Source organism: Vanacampus margaritifer, chromosome 20 (genome assembly GCF_051991255.1).
Source record: "Vanacampus margaritifer isolate UIUO_Vmar chromosome 20, RoL_Vmar_1.0, whole genome shotgun sequence".
Classification (NCBI taxonomy): Eukaryota; Metazoa; Chordata; class Actinopteri; order Syngnathiformes; family Syngnathidae; genus Vanacampus; species Vanacampus margaritifer.
In genome coordinates this window covers 3,047,329-3,067,586 of record NC_135451.1, presented here as the reverse complement: position 1 = coordinate 3,067,586, position 20,258 = coordinate 3,047,329, and the positions used below count along the sequence as shown (strand labels likewise).

General features: G+C 39.1%; 1 long non-coding RNA gene across 1 annotated transcript; it reads left to right on the top strand.

Moving 5' to 3' along the window:
* The first annotated feature begins 10,522 nt into the window (after window positions 1-10,522).
* Window positions 10,523-13,506, top strand: LOC144039998 (uncharacterized). Its single transcript, XR_013289601.1, has 3 exons — window positions 10,523-10,931; window positions 11,113-11,247; window positions 13,455-13,506. It is a non-coding gene; the product is annotated as an uncharacterized LOC144039998 (long non-coding RNA).
* The last annotated feature ends 6,752 nt before the right edge of the window (window positions 13,507-20,258 follow it).

Below are 20,258 nucleotides of genomic sequence, written 5' to 3'. Positions count from 1 at the left end.
ACAGAGCAGATATAAACAAACAAAAAAACAAACCTTTCATACTTATGGACAATTTATAGTTCACAATGAACCACGTGTGAAAAGGCCAGCATAGCCGAACCCCAAACCTTGTTGCCATGAGGCAGGCATGCTGACCACAACCCTGCCATACTGTCCAACCAAATGTGAACAAAATAAAAAATAGAAAATAGACATGTAAGGTGACACATTAACTCTTTGACTGCCAAAAACGTTAAATGGCGTTTAGTAAAAACCTACGGAGGGCCGCCAAGGACGTTAAAAGACGTTCTCCAATTTTTTTTATTTTTTGGGGGGGAAACGGGTGGAGGAAAGCCTTGCCCAACTGTGGTGAAAGTTTCAAGCAGATCTAGTTAGCCTAATGACTATTTTTGGCCCCTAGATGGCAGCAATGACTCTCTTTTGACAAGATTGGGTAGGCGTCAGTAGAAGACGTGAGGCGGAGCTATAGGGGACAATGGCTGGGGAAGGGAAGAGAACATGGCGACCGGTTGCAAGCCACTCACGCTCGAGCATTTTTTTTCAAAGACGAAAAGCATCGACCAACGCTAAAGAGCACATTGGTGACGACAATGATCATCATCGATGATGATGATCGTGACTCCGAGGTTGGAAGCGTTGACGCGGCAGTAGAAGACGTGAGGCGGAGCTAGATGGCTGAGGAAGCGAACAATGGCGGTTGCAAGCAGCTCACACTTGGGAATTTTTTTCAAAGACGAAAGGCATCGACCAACGCTAAAGAGCACATTGATGACGACGATGATCATCATCGATGATGATGATGGTGACTCCGAGGTTGACGCCAAAGTTGGAAGCGCTGACGCGGCGGCTATGATGACGTCATAAAGGTTCACGGGCTAGCGATGCTAACACCGGAAAACGCGGAGCACAACCGAGCACGCTCAGGCGGACGTTCAATCGGACGACGAAGAGTACCCCGAGTCCAATGCATATTCAATCGGAGGAGTGGGTACAGTCTGCTACTTGCTATTCCCTGGAAAAAAAGGTTGTCACGAAAGTGTAACGTCTGCACACGAAACGGACAATCGAAGTGAAACGTATCTGTTGTGCAAATCCTGCTCCCTCTCCTTGCACGCAGGGCAGTGTTACAAAAAGAAAAACTGTATTTGAAACATCCACATAATTGTAAATAGTACCACAGTTGCACACACTTGTAAATAGTTTGTGAAATTGTTTTGTCAAATTGTTACACTGTTGAATGGAAATAAACGTATTTTGCAATCCAAAAAAACTTATTCATTGTTGGTGGTGGTGTATTACAGAAGTAAAGCACTATTTAGGTGTTTGTGGCATCATTCATGGACAAAAAGAAGTGTAGAATTTATGAGAGTGCATGAAATAACATCGTTTCAGAAAAAGCTCTTTTTCTCCGCTTTACTAACAATTTTCTATTGTTGATTACTGAAAAACGGAATAAGGTAGAAACAAACTTTTTTTTCTGATGAAAGATGAGAGTTCAATCTTTCATTTGGTAGTATGTGTGTTTCCATAGTCCAAACACAACATTTTCTGTGGACCTTGAAAGATCAGGTAAAATGCTTAAATCGGCTGGCACTGGCGACATCCCGTTTCTAAAAACGTCTGGCAGTCAAAGAGTTAAAAGGCATTTTTCCATGAAATGCTATATATAGAGTTGTCCTCACAAGGTTCGCGGGGGGCGCTGTAGCCTATTCCAGCTGGTTTTGGGCAGTAGGCGAGGTACAGCCTGAACTGGTTGTCAGCCAATCGCAGGGCACACAGAGACGAACAACCATCCACACACACAATCACACCTATGGAAAATTTCGGAGTGTTCAATTAACCTGCCATGCATGTCTTAAGAATGTGGGAGGAAACCGGAGTACCCGGAGAAAACCCACGCAAGGACGGGGAGAACATGCAAACACCACCCAGGAAGGCCGAAGCCCGGACTCAATCTCACGTCTTCTACACTCGGAGGCGGATGTGCTAACCAGTCATCCATTGTGGCGGCGCATTGTATATCATTGTATGAAATGAATGCTGAAAACATTCACACATATAATATTCTACTTTTTTTTATTTTTTCATCCTTCATCTACTTCTACGTTACTTAACCATGCAAACCATTCAAACTTCAACATGTTCTGAAAATGTATACTTCATGGGCTATAATTCAAATTAACAACATTCACATTTGTTCCCATTCTGCATTCAAAATGTTCAGTTCACCATTGGAATGATTTTCAATATCCCAACAATTTCCACATCCCCAAAATTCAGCATTTTTCACTCTCTTATTGCCAGTGTTGGGGACGTTATTTTAAAAAAGTAATTGGTTATAGTTACTCATTATTTGCTTGTTGCTGGCTAAAATAATCAATAATAGATCAAATATATCGGCAATGATATTAAAATAAGGTGCTTAACGTTATCATGGCCAAAATCATTACCATAACTACCACTATATTTACTCCTCAAAATCATCAGCTACTAGTTGATCTCTCTGAAAAACATACTTTTATACACGTTTAATGATTGATTTACGTCAGAAAACTGCCCAACTCTAGGCTTAACGTGCATCATTCACATACAAATGTCACTCCATCGCCTCCATGAGTGTGAGCATATTTCTTTAAACACTTTTTACGTGTTAAGCACTCGTGAAATAAGAGAAATACAATTGTTGGCGCTATTATTTACACTAGGCGAGCGTGTTGCTATGACTTACCGGTATCTTTTTTGCTGTTCTGGTGCTTGTGGAGGCACAATATGGTTCTTGGTGGAAGAGAATTATCAACAAATCGCTCCTCATGGCGGCTGTTTTTCGGCAAATCTCTACTGTTATTTTTGATTAATGTCACTCTTGTCAAAGTTGTCAAACCAGTTCCAGGCGAAGATGTGGACTCTAAAATGGACTCTAAAATGCTAAAATATACCATAGTTAGATTAGTCCATTTATTCAAAAAAAGAACGGAGTTATCTAACGCCGTTATTCCCAACACTGCTTATTGCACATTTTCACCAATTCCATAAAATATAATATCAATCATTATCATTCAGAATCATTCAATACCATATCTTTCTACATTCCACCTTTTTCAATATTTCTCCACGTTTCTATATATTTTTTCATTCAGCAATTCCAATGCTTCTTTTATATATATATATATATCTACATACAGTCTAGAAGTGGTAATATTCGGGAACAAATGACTGTGAAACTGACTTCATCGCTGTGAGTTTCTAATCTTAATATGACTCAGTTTTTTTTTCCAGCAAAGGAATTTAAAAAAAAAAAGCTTCCCTGCAAAGGTGATGAAAAGGTAAGTCGCAAAGAAGCAGCAGTTTTTATGACACATGAAAAAGGCAGCTGTTGGTACCAATGAAGCCTATCAATGTTCATCATGTCGTACTGTACTAGCATGGAGGGAGTGCTAAAGCGAAATGTTAAGCTATTAGAGATCATTGCACTAGGCAGACCTCCTATAAAAGATTAATGTCATTACAGCTGCCTTTTTCAAATAATTAACTTATGTAAGTATTTTACACTACCACTGGGTGCGGAGTTTTGATGGGAATTTTTTAAATCTGGGGGAATTAACATTATGAGATTAAGGGGCAAAAAGATTGTTATGGCATTATTCTGGAGTTTTCTGTTGAAATCCTTCTCAGCATAAAAGTCAGCATTTGCAATAAAACGCATTTGTGCTTGGTGCATAATATTTTGCCCCAGATGTCATGAGCAGAGCCTTTCAAGCTTATGGTCAGAGCTCAAGTGCCCTTTTTGCAAAACTTTATTATTTCCCCTCAGCGCTCACTCACATCTTTTACAAAATAGATTTTACCCTCACTCATCCACCGTCTCCTTTCTTTCCGGTGGACCAGCAGTTGTCCCTGACAGCATCTATGTTTCTCTTGTGATTGAGTGTTGTGTGATTGGAGGTGTGTGTGTGTTTGTGTGTGTATGTGTGCGTGCGTGATGAAGCCCCGCTCATCTCCTATTCATCATGATGTAACCGTGAGCAACCCGGATCTAAATTACCTTCGTCTGGCATCATTCCAGCACATGCTATAAATGAGGTAATCGTCCTTGACTATAAAATTAGCATTTTCCAGACTTAATTGCTATCATTACATTTTTTTGCGTGCTTCTATTAATTTAACAGAATGGGTTGGATCAGAGGCTTTTTTTATGGTTATAATTTGCAGTAAAAGAATGCATTTGCAAAAAAAGACAAAAATAAGTCTGGTGTAGCATTAGGGTCCACTTCCATTATCTGTTCCCATGTCATTTAACAAATATGAACAAAAGCCTTGGTTTGAAACAGGGATGAGCGTGTGAAGGGATGAATAAAAAGCTTTGGGGTGAATACAGGAAATGCATCAGCGATTCATTGTGTGGGCTAACTGAAGCTTGCGTCTCAACACAGTAGCAATGGGCTCTATTTTTGCCACCCTTATTATTTTTTTCTCCCTAGCATGGCTTGCCTCTTTTGTGTGTGCACCATGTCAGTTGCACTCAGCAGTGCCGTCCCCAAACGGTACGGAGGAGAGCACAGCGGATGACATGGAACAACAGAGCCATCAAGTCCCATTTATGCCTCCTGCCGTGACCTTGCCACAGATGTCGACGAGGTTCAGCAACGCACCCAGTCAAGTGCCGGCAACATTCTGCAACCCGCTGCACTTCCGCGGCACTCTGCTGACCTTAAAAGTGTGTCCTCAATTTAGGGGAAGGCTGAAAACATTCATAAGCACTCTGGTCTTCCTTGTGTTGTGTTTGTTTGCGATTAACTTTTTGACTTGGATTTTGACTGTTTACATTAATTAAAATGTAAATGTTTTCCTGTTCCCTGCGACCCTTGTGAGGACAAGCGGTTAAGAAGATGGATGGATGTTTTCCTGTTAAAAGTATGTAACAGCCAATTGAAAATTTAAGTAACTCTGTGTTTATAACGAGTATCCACATTTAAGAAGTCTCCATGCATCTAACACTGGGACAAACAATTACTTTTCCAATGAGCCCATTTGAAACACTGGAATGATTAATAATTCTAGATTTCATCAGCATAGAAATCTAACTCAACAGATTTTTTTGTTCATATTATTCCCTATTGATCACACAACATGCTACATGCTAAAATGCTAATTTTAATTGTGTCCTGTATTAATTTAATGTATTAAATTTTAATTTAATGTATTCATGTAAAGTAGAGATGTTCAATACTACTTTTCAACTCTAGCATAATCAATGATACATACCAAGTATCATTACATAAAATACACCCCCACCCCACCCCCCCCCCCCCAAAAAAAAAATACAGGTTATTTTACAGAAAGACGAATGTATATCCTAGCATGGCAATTTTCTATTCTTCGAATTTCTAGTTCCGGAATGTAAAAGGGCCAACAAGGGTATAAGCCGCCGTGGTGAGTACAAATACTTTGGAATAAGGCCCAATATCGATACTCGCCCATTCCTAATTTAAAACATTCATTTGTATTGTTTTGATCAGCTGACACTTGCGCACATATGGAGTATGTTTTTATTTGTTATATACTTAGGAAACAAAAATGGTGAACCAATTCATAAGCAGTGATTAAAATTACATTAACATTGCAGTATATCACTAATCATTTTTTTTCCTATGCTTGTGCTAACATTATAAGCATTAACCACTAACCACCATTTCTAGTCGGCATTCACAAACAATTTTCATTGCAATTTTCCCTCCACCATGCAAGGACTTTACAAACATGCTGATCACTTTTGGCATTGTCGATTTCTTCTTTCAAGCAGTCACTTGTGGGGGTCAGAAAAGTTGCTAAGTAAGAAAACAAGAGACACAAGTCATTGCTCTTTTCCGTTGTTACCACCCACTAGTGGTGAGTAAATCGATCCAAATATTGATATATTGACACCAACTTTGGTATTGATATCTATCAATATCATTGTCATGGGATTGATACTTGAGTTATGTTTTATTCCTGCATGCACTGCTGCAGTTTTATTGAACAGGTGACATAGCTGACTACCGTACATCTGTGTGTTGCTACTCACTAGCTACAACTTAAGTGCCGCCCTGGGCAGCCCTAGCACGGATCAGACACACTTTGCTCCTCCTCCAGCGCTTTTGATTTAACGTTGTGCCGCCCGACACCTGACTCAGTGGCCCCGCAGGTACACAAGCAAGTAGGCTCAGCCAGTATCACTCGGCCAGCAGCATTCAGACATACTGTACAACCAGCACAAAAAGACAATCCTGAAGGATGGCAGGGATGAGCGGAGGGCAATATGAAAAAGGGGAGTGCAGGCATAACACAAACATAGTACAAACATGTAAGAAACCAACTGTTAGAAAACAATGAGTAAAATCCCCCATGTCAAGTAAAATCCCCCATGTCATGGACACAACAGATCTCCTACCCAGAGGTAGAGTTCTCTTTCAGCCTGGCAGACATCAAGGTCAATAACGATGGCAATATTTTAGGCACCCTTAACATAATTTGATATTATTTCCAAAGTACCACTGGTTGTTTGTTACTTAGCCAACTAAAAAGGTATAAGCTATATATAAGCTATATAATACAGCTGAAATAGGATCATTTGAATATACTGTACGTACACTTTTGTATTAACTGTACAGCAAGTTATGATGGTTATCCGGCTATATTTTTTAAGCACTTCTGGTTAATGCTTGCTCCACTATTCTTAAGAGTAGTAACAGAAATTAAAACTAAGGGTTACATACGCCCACACATGAATACAGCAGCAATTAAACTTTTATTAAAGCCAGAAATAGACCCCACCCTTCCATCAAGTTACCGTCCGATTTCACTAATTAATACTGATATTAAAAATATCACTAAGGCTTTCACATCTAGACTAGAAACAGTAATCTCGACAATTATTCATAGCGACCAAACAGGCTTTATTAAAGATCGGCACTCTACTAATAATATTAGGAGACTCTTTAACCTTATTAGCATGTCACAGCGGCACGATAAAAAGGCAGTTATTATATCATTGGATGCAGAAAAAGCTTTCGACAAAGTTAACTGGTCCTTCCTCTTTGCTGTTTTAAATAAATTTGGCTTTGGGAAATCATTTATCCACTGGGTATCAGTATTATATGATTCTCCAAAAGCTACAGTTACTACTAATGGGATTATATCTCAGAGCTTTACTTTACAGAGAGGCACAAGACAGGGATGCCCACTATCCCCTTTATTATTTGCAATATTTATTGAGCCACTTGCAGTAGCCATACGCCAGGAAAGAAGGATTCAAGGAATTCACTCTGGGGTAACAGAACATAAAATTAATCTATATGCCGATGACATCTTACTTTATTTAGAAAAGCCGGCTACTTCGCTAGGGGAAGTATTTAATTTAATAACTAAATTCTCACAGTTATCAGATTATTCTATTAACTGGACAAAATCAACACTTCTACCTATTACAGAAAATTCATGGAACCCTGCAAGCCAGGACCCACACTACTCATTTCCTATAGGTAATTTAAAATACTTAGGCATAAAAATCTCACCTAAATTAACTGATTTAATTCATTTAAACTTTTCTCCACTTCTGGATAACATTTATAGTGACTTGGAGCACTGGAATAATCTTCCTATTTCTCTAATAGGACGAATAGCCACCATTAAAATGAAAGTTTTACCTAAAATAAACTATTTTTTCTCAATGATTCCATTTAAATCTACGGCTAAATGGTTCCAGTTGTTGGACTCAGCCGTAACAAAATTTTACTGGAATAAAAAAAAAAGCAAAGATTAGTCTATCTACTCTTCAGAAAAGCAAATCCAAAGGTGGTCTAGAGGCACCAAATTTTATGTACTACTATATAGCTAACCAGCTACAATATATCGTTCTATGGGCACAACCCAACAGAGACACTAACTGTTGGTTGGAACTAGAACAGAAGGATTGTAATAACCTCAGACTTCGAGATTTACTCTTTATTACAACATCGATTAAGCGCCATAATTGTTTTAAAAACCCAATGATTTCCGCCACCGTGACTGCCTGGTGGAAGGCACTAGAATTGACAAAAGCCCAAGTGGAGCCCTGTGGACTTTCTCCCCTATGGCATAACCCCGACTTTCAACTTAACAACCAACCGTTTCATTTAGCTGTGTGGGAGCAGAAAGGAATTACACATCTCCACCATCTCTTCTCAGATAATATGTTTATATCATATACATCCTTGCTCCAAAAATACAATATAAAAAACGGAAATTTTTTACATTATCTACAAGTTAAAAATATGATAAAGAAAAAAATTCCAACACTTCGGGGTACGCTCCAACCGCCTGTTTTAGCTAAAGATATTAACAAGCTTTCTCCGACAACAACAAAAAAACTCTCAAAAATATATAAGTTACTTTCATATACTGATAAAATGTCTTTACCCATCTCGAAATGGGAGACAGACTTGTCTATAGCACCGGAACCTGATTTTTGGATTCAAGTTTGTGAAAACGCATTTAAAATGACAAAACACACAAATTTACAACTTATCCAATATAAAGTTATTCACAGAACATACATTACTCAATATATGATGAAGAAAATGGGACTCTCAGACTCCGACATTTGTCTCCAATGCTTACAAAACACTACAGACACTTATGTTCATGCTTTATGGTTATGTACTCCGGTTATGTATTTCTGGACTAAAGTCTTAGAAAAACTTTCCGCTATTTTGGACTGTAGGATACCTTTATCTCCAAACTTGTGTTTGCTAGGTGACCTAACAACAACTGATTTACCACATAAACAATTTCAATCTACACTTGTAGCCCTTACTATCGCTAAAAAAACAATTCTTGTTAACTGGAAAAATAAACAAACTCTGAATATCGACCAATGGTCTAACCTCCTCATAAATCACATTTTAATGAAAAAAATATCTGCCTCAAATAAAAACCAAATATCAAAATTTATAGAAACATGGTCTACGTATATAGAATTTTTTAACCTAATTCCGGTTACTTAATTCTGTCTGTTAGCGAGAGCCACTACATCGTGATAACTTACATTGATGTTTCTGCATTTGGCAATTTATTATTATATTATATTATTAGTATGGGATTTTTTTTAATGGGCTTTAGGTGAACTGATGAATACACACACGCTCGCACGCATGCACGCACACACACACACACACACACGCACATACACATAATCACCCACATGCAAAAAAAAAAGTATATATATATATGTATATGTATATATATATATATATATATGTGTTTATATGTATATATATATGTATATGTATTTAAAAAAAAAAAACATTTATTAAAATTTTTTTAATTGATTTGTTGTTTTTTTAAAAAAAAAAAAAAGGAGAGCAATGATGATGTCAAATCGAATGAACAATACTGAGCTCTTCTGGAAAAAAAAAAAAACTGTACAGCAAGTTAACAAAAGTCTTTACTATGATCATTAAGAATTCCCCAAATTAGCTATTTTCATGATGCATCTACCTTAATCTTCAAAAACGATCGGTATTTGGTATCAGATCATTACCAGAGCACATATGCACATCAAAATAAAATCACTGGTTTCCAAATAAAAGCACTGCAGATTTTACATTTATTTTGGCTTAACAAAGACTTTGAGGGCCAGAGACCGTTGATGGAGCCCACTGGCAGTTCTATGCCCAGGTTTGTTTTAACATGTATTTAGTCTTTCAATTACACTCCCTCTTACTTTGTATTGGAGACTAGCGATGACACTAAGGAAAATCTATTTGTTTTAATGCACCAAACGTCTACAGGGCTGGACTGGCCATCTAGCATAGAGGGCAAATGCCCAGTGGGCTGACATCTTTTGGTGCCAATGCACTATGCAGTGCCATTAAAAAATATTTTTCCTCCCTTTTTCCCCAACTGCAGGGAGTACTCGAGGTACAACATACTCGACCTACGACGTTTCGACTTTACGACGCCCGTGCCTCGTCCGTAGCACCTTCTTTTTGGTTAACATTTCCCACAAGTACTCACGCCATTTAAAAGGTATTTAAAGTTGTGTTGTTGTTACCTCCAGCAACGGGCGTCCATCGAGCAGGTCCGCTCGCCGTCATGCGCATCACATTTCCATGTTTAAGTCTTCAGGCTCCGTTTTGCCGTCCATCAGCAATAAATGTCCATGCAAAAACACAAACTATTGGTTCTGGAAACTTTCGGGTGCCACAAATAAGTTTTTTAAAGTTACTGTACAAAGTATTTTGAAGTAAATTTCAACTTTAGCGGTGAAATCTGACTTGCGCGGAAATTTGGGCTAAGTCGCTAGCGTAGGGACAGAACTTGTACGGAACTCGAGGACTCCCTTTATTTAGAGGTAGCAGCCCATTTATCCATTAACATCGTAGACAGCAAACTGAACCAAACAACGGCAAATACAATGGCATTAGCCTATCTAGTAAATTAAACTCGGCAAAACTTTGTGCAAGCTAAATTTTAGCTTTTAGGCTATTTGATGATAATTTGAATGCAATAGAGAGCTTTTGGGAAACAACAGCAGGTACAACCAACAAAGGAAGGTGCCAATGAAAAACAAAAACAGACATTATCATCTTTGCAAATAGTGAATTTATGAAGAATGTGCAACTAGCATTTTAGCACAATTTTTATGCTAAACTCCCTTGTTAGAGATGAGAATAAGAATACGACGTCTTAGTAAAGTGCAGTTAAGAGTTGTGCTATTGATGTGATGTAGAGCAAGTAACAGCAAATTTGTATTTGTAATATTCTTCATTTAATTGTAATGCATTAAAATAACTGAAGGCTTTAGTTTCCTCCAGGTCTCCTCCTCTCCTGTGGAACCCTCATGCTGACTTCTGCTGACACTGACCAGGTGCTCGTCACAACGGTTTTCCACGGCGCCTTCAAACAGGAAACAGGTATGTCCCTACGCACCGCTCGGCCTCGTGCCCGACGTAGCGATGCAGGAACAATGTTGTGACCGTGTCAGGCGACATCAGCTCAAAAGCTGGAGTGCGGGGAGGGAGCGCCGGGGCGCTTCGATGTCGGGTCTTTGTTTCAGCATCTGTGGTGTGACTGCATGTTGTGGCTCTGTTTCAGATGTGCTCGGGAGAACGTGTCAGGTGTTTACACACCGACGGAGAGCATCAGACTACTGCTGACAGCAACGTTTTGGTGGGGGTGTCCATGCCAGCGCTTGACTCACCTCTATGCATCGCGGCTGGGAAGACCTAGGTGTACACGTCTTTATTGATTCTGTCTCCGTCTCTGTTGGGAAAAACAAGATGGTTTGTTTTCTTGCAGCATGTTTAAAATGCAAGCTAGCAGCTATTAAAACTACGAACACCATCCAATCAAGTACAGTCTATACAGACTCCTGATCAGTCATGACCCATATGAGAAAAAGTGCTATAGAAAATGATGGATGAATATATTACTCAGCAAAAATATGAACGCAAGATGAACTCAAAGATCTAAAACTTCTTCCACATACACAATATCAGCATTTCTCTGAAATATTTTTCACAAACCAATCTAAATCTGTGATAGTGAGCACTTCTCCTTTGCCGACATAATCCATCCCACCTCACAGGTGTGCCGTATGAAAACGCTGATTAGACACCATTATTAGTGCCTTAGACTGACACAATAAAATAAAAGGCCACTTTGAAAGGTGTAGTTTTGTTTTATTGGGTTGGGGGTTGGGGGGTTCTGGGCACTCAGAAATTTGGTCAGTACTGACTGTGTCCCCATTCCCCAGCCCCCCCGTAAAACATAATTGCACCTTTCAGAGTGGCCTTTTATTGTGGGCTGTCGAAGGCACACCTGTGCACTAATTATCGTGTCTAATCAGCATCTTGATTTGCACCAAAATTAATATTAGGTTGTGGAGATTTCTGCCGGTATCACATCACCAGCATCTTCGTAATGTAATTCTTCTTTTGTTCATGTGACAAGTTTTATGAATGACAAATTTGGAGTATTTGCATATTTTTTAACAAACAAATTACTTTTATTATCTCGTTTTCAGAGCTTGGACTCACACCCAAAATCCACACCCATAACCATCAAGTCATGAATGAACTCATTTATTTAATTAATTACGGGTTACTATTGTACTTTTGCCAAAAAAACACATCATAGTCCAACAAAGGAAAAATGCAATTTCATCACAAAGGTAAATATAATGCCCTTTTTTCCTACACATAGGCCTACAGCAGGGGTGCTCAAGTTCGGACCTCGAGAGCCCCTATCCAGCCTGTTTTCTGTGTTTCTCTCCACTAACACACCTGATTCATGATCAGGATCGTTATCAGGCTTCTGCAAAGTTTGCTGATTAGCTGATCATTAGATCCAGCTTTGCTGCAGGAGGGAAACATGGAAAACAGGCTGGATAGGGGCTCTCGAGGACCAAACTTGAGCACCCCTGGCCTACAGTATGTGGTCCAAAGCTTCATATTTAATGTACACCCGAGTACCGCCAAATCTGTATCCCTGGCTGCAACACATCCACCTCGTTCTGACTCAAATCTGAAAATATTATATGTTATATTCAACGTTCGTTAATTTACATCTCTATTCAAGTCACCATCGTTTTGTGCACAGCCCTACTATTTGAACGACATTTGCTAAGTACAGTATGTGTGTAATTGGAACCAATGTCTAAGACATCCTTCAAAAGCTGACATTTAAAGCACTATGTACACATTTTTGTGAGTTCTGAGCCTTGGACGGATCTGTTGGTGTTGAAAGCTCTGCGGCCACTCTGGTAATCCCCATCTATCAACACACTAAGCTTGCTGCATTCAATTCACCACCATTGTGCCTATAAAAATTCCACTTTTCTTTCCAGTTTATTGTTTTTACACCAACAAAACATGCATGAGAATAAATTACATATGCTCATACTTGGAAACTAAATCTAAAAATACATAGATTAATAAGTACGGGTACATTTGGAAAGTTGCAATAATGCCAAAATCAAGAGGTCGTTTAACTTGTGCAACAGAGGGAGATTTAGTTGATGAAACACTGTACTTGGTGTTCATCTGTTGTGCAAATTAACATTTAATAGCCACGCACATTTGAATATGTTATTTCCCAACACAATGAGAAACCACCAATGTGGAGAGCACACACAGACACACACACACACTTAGGGGGGACGTGAGAGACGTGTTTTTGGCCACAAGCACATTTGCCCACCGCTAGCACCATTCATTGTTTCCCAAAAAATTAAACCACCACGGCCATTTTTCAATGTTGTTTCTTGTGTTTCCTCTTGTAAACAACTACCGACTCACAACTTGTTCTTCATGGTAACCAAAGTAGGAAAAAAATAATATTATTACAGCGACCATGAGATGGATGATATGAAGATTATGGTATTTTTGTATTAATAATTCAAACTCTTACATACATTTTATGTATTTTTTTTACAGTCATTAAAAGCGGCACAGTGGCTGACTGGTTAGCACATACGCCTCACAGTTCAGAGGTAAGGCTTTCCATAGTGCTTTGGCACTATAGCTAAAAAAGTGCTATATAAATAGCAGTCCATTCCAACATGCATGCTTAATTAAATACCCTATTTTTATGCCTGGTGTGTTCATGGGTGAAGTTTTTTTTCTTTTTGATATTTTCATAGATTTGGCTATACATGGCCTTCCCTCATTCCCATTAAAATCAGGTCCGGTGGAAGCACACACATGCTTGACATTGCAAGTGCAGAATTTGATTTGCTGGGGTCAGAGAGATTAGACTGGCCCGTGCAATATATTACGTTACGATGCGTTCATATAAGTAAACTGCAAGATTTCCCCTTGCCGATGATGCAGTCGGCCTGCAATTGGAGACCGCCTTGACATTTGTGCATCTATGTGTGACCCCTAAACCATCCCAGTCCAGGTCAGCGGGGTGCTTTTAAAATGTTTTCAAGATGATAATGAGAATGAATCATTCATTTAGAGGGATTGTTACACACTGTTGTCATAATTATGAATTAATTGACATCCACCACACACTGTGGAGCGCTGAATCTGTCTGCGCCACTATTTAGACCTGCTTTTGGTGATTCTAAAACGGAGTCAAATTTTTGTCACCAACTGTGCAGGCACCTGTCTACAAAAATAAAGCCCTAAATTGTCCTTAGGTGTGCATGTTTGTCTTTTGTGCTCTGTGACTGGCTGGAGAAGAGTCCATGGTGTACCTGGCACTTCAGCACACCTACAGCCCTAAAGAAAATGGATGGATACATAAATAATACTAAAATGAGCTTTACGATGATACCCGTCATTCAATATAGTTCAGTCCAGTTCAAACGTTTCTCAAGCTGATGAAGTAGGCTATACCAAAACAACTAAGCCAAACAACACTCACAACACCATTGGTACAGTTCCTAAAGGGTCAAACTTGATGCAATGTGGCCAGTGTACAGTTGTTTACTGCAGATATACATAATATACACCAAAAGTTGCTCAACAGGTTCCAATAATAAGGTCAGTGTAGCTTTTGTGTTGTGAAGTGGTGGGATTTACTATAGAACAGCATTTTGTTTCTGGAACTGAATTGTTCCTTAACTCTTTCACTGCCAGACGTTTTCAGAAACGGGTTGTCCCCACTGCCAGCATTTAATGCATTTAAGCATTTTGAGTGATCTTTCAAGGTCCACAGAAAATGTTGTGTTTGGACTATGGAAACACAAAGATTGGACTCTCAGCTTTCATCAGAAAAAAAAAGTTTGTTTCTACCTTCTTCCGTTCTTCAGTAATCAACAATAGAAAATGGTTACTTTCACCGAAATTCTCTGTTTTGAAACAAAAAATGGAGAAAAAGAGCTTTTTGTGAAACAATGTTATTTCATGCACTCTAGTGAATTGTACACTTCTTTTTGTCCATGAATGATGCCACAAACACCTAAATAGTGCTTTACTTCTGTAAAACGCTTTCACCAACAATGAAAAAGTGTTTTTTGATTGCAAAATACGTTTATTTCCATTCAACAGTGTAACAATTTGACAAAACAATTTCGCAAACTATTTGCAAATGTGTGCAACTGTGGTACTACTTACAATTATGTGGATGTTTCAAATACAGTTTTTCCTTTTGTAACGCTCTCCTGCGTGCAAGGAGACGCCAGGACTCGCACAACAGTTTACTTTCACTTTCGCATTGGTCCGTTTTGCGTGCAAACGTTACACTTTCTTGACGGGCTTTTTTTCCGGGGAATAAAAAGCAAGTAGCAGACTGTACACACTTCCTCCGATGAATATGCATTGGACTCGGGGCACTCTCCGTCGTCCGATCGAACGTCCGTCTGTGCGTGCTCGGTTGCGCTCCGCGTTACGACACCGTCATAGCCGCCGCGTCAGCGGTTCCAATTTCACCGTCAAGCTCGGATTCACCTTCATCATCATCGATGATGATCATCGTCGTCATCAATGTACTATTTTAGCGTTGGTCGATGCCTTTCGTCTTGTAAGTGTAGAGCTGCTTGCAAACGCTCGCCATTGCCCGTTCCCTCCTCCATCTAGCTCCATCTAACATCTTCTACTGCCGCGTCAATGTTTCCCAACCACGGAGTGACCACCCTCATCTTCATCATCGATGATGATCATCGTCGTCAACAATGTGCTCTTTCAGCGATGCTTTTGGTCTTTGAAAAAAACGGCTCGGGCGTGAGCTCCTCGCGACCGGCCGCCATTTTTCCTTTGTCTTCCATTCTCATCTCCTGCTCGACGCTCTAGCTCCGCCTCTACTGACGCCCACCCGATCTTGTCAAAAGAGAGTCATCGCTGCCCTCTAGGGGCCAAAAATAGTCATTAGGCACAACAGACAGGCTGGAAACTTTCACCAGACATGCGGAAGGGTTTCCTCTACCCGTTTCAAAAAAAAAAAAAAAAATCATTGGATGACGTCTTTTGACGTCATTGGCAGTGCTCCGTAGGTTTTTACTTGACGTCTTTAAGCGTCAGTGGCAGTGAAAGAGTTAATCTCATTTTAAAGAAGCTAGTCCTGACTCCTCCGCAAAAAGCCTTAGAGAATATGTCACTTTAAAGAAGCTCTGTGTGCTGTAGAAGTGTTTCATTGCCACACATGATTTCTAACTCTCCCTCCCTCAGGTGTGACTGAGGTGACAACAGAGTGGGAACAGCGTTTAGCACCTGAAGGACGCTGGAGTCGAATCTCCTCCTGGCCAGGATCAGCTGCTCGCCGTGTGGAAACCCTGATAGCTATCTTGACCCCGCAATAAGCACTTTGTCCTGCATGCGAGTAAGCTTGCATGTGTCTGATTGAGACTGATGCGTGCCGATTGGTTGCCATGCCATGCCGTGCTCGGCGGCGGCCATTTGTCAGGTGAAATTAGCAGTCGCCAATGAAGACCACCAGACCTGGGAGATTCATTAAGGATGTACCGAACCAACCCCCCCCCCCACACCCGCACACACACACACACCCTCACACCTCACCATGTTAACAGCACTTCACACTTGTACCCTCTTACACATACTGTAGCATGCAAAGACGCAAACACATCGCACACGATTTTCATGTGACCAGCAGTCCACACGGCCACTTCATTAGGTACAACATAAAAAACAAATGACAAATTATCTACAAAAGCACTACATAACATTAAATATTAATTTAATTGTACAATAGCCTAAAACACAACATTTGTAGAAATACTATAATTACCATAATAATAATGTATAAATATACAAACCACAAAAATATTCATACTATTAAATGAATACCTTTGCTGTATTCAATTGCAAGATTTTGTTGCATGTTGTGTACTTCACTCACCTCTATCTTTGTTCATTGCTCCGGGGCTGTTTTAGGAAATAGCACAGTTATCTACCTTTAGCATCTAAATGTACATTAGAAAAAAAAATTTCTCTTAAAATAACTGAAAATATCAGATGGGAGCAGATCAGTTATGGTGTAGATAGCAATTCTCTCTGTTAATTTAATAAACATTGGCCCTTTTGTCATTTCTATGATCTTGTCTTGTTTTTGATACATTAGTATTATTTATCTTTAAACTCTCTTATGTAATGATTCGCTTCACTGTGGATTTGAAATGCAATGCTTTAAAAGCAAACATGATGTATTTTAACAATTTGAAAGGGTTTCCAGATGTGCCTTTGAAAGTCTCTGACATCTAACCATCTAAACGCAATGGATACAAAACTACAGCAAACTCAAGAATCAATCAATTTTGTTCATGTCTCATGCGATGTTGCGACGTAGCAAGGGTTACTTAAGTTAATATAAATATTTCCAACATACCTCTTGTAGTGTTACAGAAGTCTTCTCTAGACTTTGAAATACTGAGTTGCTGAAATAAAGCTATAATTAATAATTAACCACATAATGTATTTTTGAAGGACAAAGGACACTTACATAAAAAATTACCATTCAAGGATGCCACAAAGCTGCTGAACATCAAACCAACATTAAGTGCAAGTACTCATTTTGTGCTTTTTTTCCCACAAAAATCAAGTCACTCAAAATTGTAACTGAGGTTATTGAGCTACTATCTTTGTCCTGCATATCATTCCAAATTCTCAAAAAAAAAGAAGAAAAACAATGATTAAGCCTACTCACGTAATATGAGATAAGCTCAACTAAGCCGTGCCTGCCATCTAGTGGTGAACGTTGATATTACACCTTTAAACTGCAGTCGATGTATATTTGTAGTATGGCACCTGCAATTCACATATTTAGTTTTTTTTTTATTATTATTGAATTTTTCACAGCATTTTCTGAAAAATTTTATGGGTTAAAAAAAAAGTATAAAACTTTTTGGGGGGGCTGTGAACCCAGAACCCCACAGATATCTAGCTCTATTGTAATAAAATTTGAAGTACTTTGTTAAAAGTCTCACAAACAACTTTGATACTTCTGAAAACAATACTGACATTTAACATGGCAACCTGCCCAAGCAATACAGAAAAGAAACAACACCAGAGTTAGGTTGAATAGAAACTCTAGCACTCAAAAAGCAAAAAGACATAATGACAGGTAAATGTGATTTAAGCTATGAAGTGCATCCATTTGATTTGATAAACACTGCTGTGTGGCTGTATACATCTGTTTGCCTGTTCAAAGCGGATGAATTTGGAATGATGGCTCCATTTCCTCTCCCGAGAGTCTGTTAATCCAATGTTTATCACTTTAGGAGCTTTGTGGCTGCGACGCTCATTAGAAATCGTGAGACATTAGTTACGACCAAAGGAACTCTATTTCACGCACGTCTTCCCGACTGACTAAATGAAGCTTTGCAAATCGTACGGCACATTTTAATAGCTGCCACTAATATTACAGGTCACAAGTGATCGCTCCCTCCGACGTTTGGCTGATCAAACACAGGCCAAGATTATCAGTGTTATTTACGCTTGTGCATCATTCTGGCATAAACATGCATTTATGGAAATGGGATCGCTCGACAGTAATGCACTATATAATGATTTATGTTTGAATGATTCATGGGAAATGCAGCAACATCACACACAGCGCTGTTGTTATGGTTTGTGACTGGTTGGAACCCAAATGCAGACAGCAACTTAAAGTTTTTATTCCACTAAAGTTTCAACAAAAGGTTAAGAACAATGGCAACCTATAGGGCATTACTAACAAGTTGGAAAAAGTACAAAACCAAGAGCTACTGACTAGCAGAATAAATAGAAATTTACTGTACAAAGTATACCAAAGCAATGGACTACTAAGTGCAACAAATATATCGGAAAATCAGCAACAAAGTACAAGCAAACAGCGACTAACAAGGAAGGAGTAACACACAGAGAGTTAAAGTTGCTCCCAAGTGTAGTCTCACTGCTCAGCTCCTCCTATCTGCACCACGTAGGGCAAATGAAGAAAAATACAAACCAATTGACAGAAACAAAAGTAAAAATACCTCAGACCATGACAGCTGTAGTGTTTACAAGAGATGTTCGTTTTTTGTTTAGTTTTTTTTCAAAACCAGTACGAGTACTTAACTCTTGGGTAGTCACCGATACCAAGTACCGTAACCACTAGTATTTTTTAAACATCCCCCCCACCCCCCAAAAATTGCAAGATAATTTTATAGAAAGACAAACTGTAAATATCCCAAATGTAGCATTTTTCCTGAAAACTACCTGAAATTAACGGCGCTTTTTTTTTCCATTTTTCTTCTCATTTCTGATCGAAATTCTGATCGTATACTGATCAAAAACGGTCACAAAAGGGAGGTTAATACTGGAATTGGCCACAGTCGTGAGTACCGACACCTTGAAAAAAGGCCGGGGTGTTGGCCCGATACTGATACTTGATATTGGGACTCCCCTATCCCTAGTTTTTATAAAACTAAGTGTGAAAATATCTTACATTCTTGCATATTTTTCTGTTAGAAGCCTCATTACTGTGAAACAAACAACTAGTCTTGTACCAGTGGGAAGGTTGCAATTAAAGGGGGAATATACAGTTTTTAAACCACTCGAAAACTTCAATTGGGAGGGAAAAATTTTTTCTTTTCAGATTTTTTTTTCTTTCTAATCTTAAATAAAATTCCTTTTTTCGGGGGGGAATAAATGTTGGAATCAGAATGTTTTACAAGATTGTCAAAATATCCAGCCGAAGACCAAACATGGTCATATATAATTGAGGTAAAAAATAATAATGAAGCACACCTACATGATGATATACATAATACAATACAACCCCCCCCAAAAAATAGGTTAATAGACTTGTGTAATTGTTGTCAATCTCACATATAAAGCAGTAAACTTTGGGGTATTAACCTAAACATTCACAATTCTATTCAAACACACCTGAAGATCACTCGTCGTCACAGGTAGTCATTATATTAACCAATTAAACTGAGGGATTACATTAATAGTTGTTGGTTGAAATGTGTGTGCATGTGTGTGTTTGCATCTACATGTGTGTGAGTGTGTGTATGTGTAAAGGCAGGCGTGCCTCACATTGCCCACAGCTACTCGGTAAGGATTCCCGATAAGGAGAATTAGTCAAAACTTGGGAGCTGCCAGTCAGCGCCAATTAAACTTTAATCTTGGGCTGAAACAGGCACAAATAAATTAAACCCTTGTGAGCGGCAATGTGCGCTCTCCTGATAATAGGGGATTGAAGTCGTCTCGGAGCAAGGCAGCGCTCAGGCATGGCTGGAAAGACGGTGCAGGGGGGAGCACAGCATGAACTGAGAAGAACTCTTCAAGTTGACGAATTGCGTAGACATCAAC